This window comes from Panthera uncia, chromosome X (assembly GCF_023721935.1).
Source record: "Panthera uncia isolate 11264 chromosome X, Puncia_PCG_1.0, whole genome shotgun sequence".
In the NCBI taxonomy this organism is placed as follows: domain Eukaryota; kingdom Metazoa; phylum Chordata; class Mammalia; order Carnivora; family Felidae; genus Panthera; species Panthera uncia.
In genome coordinates this window covers 106,252,127-106,255,245 of record NC_064817.1, presented here as the reverse complement: position 1 = coordinate 106,255,245, position 3,119 = coordinate 106,252,127, and the positions used below count along the sequence as shown (strand labels likewise).

Sequence of the window (3,119 nt, the reverse complement as noted above, 5' to 3'; positions counted from 1 at the left end):
TGTTAACACCTATCACACTATATACTTTACATTTTTCTGATGCACCAGGCTGTAAGCAATTAGAGATCAGAGCTATTTGTTGTTGTTGTTGTTGATCTCTCTTTCCCAATTGCTTGACACAGTGCCTGACACAGAATAAGCACTCAATACATGTAGGATTTTTTTTTTTTTAATGAGTGATTTTACCTTTAGACCTTAGAAAAGTCACCTAATGTTTCTTTGCAACAGTTTGGCCAACATCTACAAGAAAGGGGCCTGATTAGACGACTTCTAGTGTCCTTTATGGATCCAGGAATCCCAGGTTAAGTGGGGGGCTGGTAGAGCACAGGAAGTAACCCCATTTCTGTCGCTAGCTGCAGCAAATTATTTAGAGCTCCAAGAGGCCGGTTGAGGGACACTGGTTAAAAAGGAGCACGTGTCAACTATACCTCAATCCAAATTTTTTACAAAGTGCTTTTTTAAAATTTTTATTTATTTTTATTTTTTTCATGTTTATTATTTTTGAGAGAGACAGAGACCGAGAGCAAGCAGGGGAGGGGCAGAGAGAGAGGGAGACACAGAATCCGAAGCAGGCTCCAGGCTCCGAGCTGCCAGCACAGAGCCCCACACGGGGCTCGAACACACAGACCACGAGATCATGACCTGAGCCGAAGTTGGTCGCTAAACCGACTGAGCCACCCAGGAGTCCCACAAAGTGCTTTGGCTGAGGGTCACATTGAGCTGAGAGCTGCTTTGGGGGTGTCTTTAGGAAGGAGTCAGAACCATGGCAGAAGACATCAAGATCAAAATCAAGAGAGGCGCTTGTGTGGCTCAGTCGGTTAAGCATCAGACTCTTGATTTCGGCTCAGGTCATGACCTCACGCGTTGTGGAATCAGGCCCCGCATCGGGATCTGTGCTGGCAGCACGGAGCCTGCTTGGGATACTCTCTCTCCCCCTCTCTCTCTGCCCCTCCCTTGCTTGCATGCACCTGTGCCTGTTCTCTCTCTCTCAAAATAATATTAATAATAAATAAGCAAAGAATAACATTATTATATATAAATAATATACATCAATAACAATAAATAAACTTAAAAAAATGACCCAAATCAAGAACTACCAGACTACCCCTTTTGACAGCCGCTTCCCCAACCAGAACCAGACCAGGAAGTGCTGGCAGAACTCCCTGGACTTGCCCCACTGTGACAGGGCAATGACTGCGCAAAGGGATGCTATCTCTGCATGGGAGTGGTACCTGCGTGTTCAGGTCCCTCTGCCTCACATCCTGGGTGTCAGTCAGCCTGGGATGACCGCCGGGCGGAAGGCACGTCCCGTGGGAAGATCTGAACTGGTTCCACCCCCCTCTCCTCTGCCCTCCATCCTTCTCCCAGGGCGGTGAAGGGGGACCTGGGCGCGTGGTGATCCCCACCCTGGGATCCTGAGTCATAGCTTAACTAACCATAAGTACTTGTTGGGAAAGTGTAAGACTGTGTATGTGTAAAAGAGCTGAATGGTCGGGCAAGAAGCCAGGGTGGAATTAGGACTTTGGCCAGGAAGAGGGACTTCAGGGTGATTGTTTTTTCAGTTTTGTTTTATGTGTTTAAACTGACCACCTTCTCTATGCCGGACAATGGAATGAGCTATTATACAAAATAGCCTCAAGCCCCTGTATGTGCTAAAATGTGTCTATATATTGCCCTTTATTATCCACACAGTTTCCAAAAAAAAAGTGCTTTAACTATGCATGTGGCTTAAAATCAACCAGAAAAATGCTTCATACAAGTGGACTTTTTAAAGTATCAATGGTTTGGGGCGCCTGGGTGGCTCAGTCGGTTAAGCGTCCGACTTCAGCTCAGGTCATGATCTCACGGTCCGTGAGTTTGAGCTCCTCGTCGGGCTCTGTGCTGACAGCTCAGAGCCTGGAGCCCGTTTCGGATTCTGTGTCTCCCTCTCTCTGACCCTCCCCTGTTCATGCTCTGTCTCTCTCTGTCTCAAAAATAAACGTTAAAAAAAATTTTTAAAGTGTCAGTGGTTTAACAATTACTGCAGGGCTAGATGATCAAAATAATCCTCAGAAATGCAACAGGATCCTCAGCACTAGAGAGGACTTCTAGATCTTTTTCATACCAACTTGAATGAATAGCAGCACCTCTTGCTGATTCCTTTCTAACCTCCTAACCCCCTGTCTTGAAGTCTTATTTTCATAAACCTCTGTGCTCTTTCCCTCCATCCCATCCCAGAGCTCACAAGTAGAATCCCTTCTTAGACCCATCTTTGAGGGGTTATTAAAGAATAGCTTATGCTATTGAATAAGCTTCCTCTGTCCTGAGCACTGCTGTAAGTCCTTTCTGTGTATCAACTCAGTTAAAAGGAGGCGACACAATGTAAGTGTCAGCTCTGGAGCCAGACTGTCTGAGTTTGTGCTTCAGCTCTACCGCTTCCTACCTGTTGACCTTGGACAAGTCGGTTAACTTCTCTGTCCCTCAAATCCGTCTATAAAAGGAGGATGCTGCTGCCGCTGCTACATCCTACCTTAGGGGGTTGTAAGAAGATTAAGATAAATTAACATCTGTAAAGTACTTAGAACAGTGATGGCATCCACTGAATATTATGTATGTGTATACACACGGGCATACATTTGTAATATACACATCTCTCTCTCCATAATAAAATCTATATGTATATAGAAACTTACAACTCTATCAAGAAGATGCTCTTGGGGCACCTGGATGGCTCAAGTCAGTTGAGCATTGGACTCTTGATTTTGGCTCAGGTCAGGATTCCCGGGTCATGGGATTGACTTTCGTGTTGGTGGGCGTTGCGCTGAGCATGGAGTTGGCTTAAGATTCTCTCTTTTGCCCTCTGCCCCCTCCCCCCTCCTCAAAAAAAAAAAAAAGATGCTCTTATTTTTTTTACAGATAAAAAAATTTTAGGGGAGCCTGGGTGGCTCAGTAAGTTAAGTGTCCAACTTCGGCTCAGGTCATGATCTCGCAGCCTGTGAGTTTGAGCCCCACGTGGCGCTCTGTGCTGACAGCTCAGAGCCTGGAGCCTATTTCGGATTCGGTGTCTCTGGCTCTCTCTGCCCCTCCTCCGCTCATGCTCTGTTTCTCTCTTTCTCTCAAAAATAACCATTAAAAATAAT

General features: G+C 45.7%; 1 pseudogene; it reads left to right on the top strand.

The window, feature by feature from the left end:
• Positions 1-1,076: 1,076 nt before the first annotated feature.
• LOC125931406 (cytochrome c oxidase subunit 6B1-like) lies at positions 1,077-1,324 on the top strand (annotated as a pseudogene).
• The last annotated feature ends 1,795 nt before the right edge of the window (positions 1,325-3,119 follow it).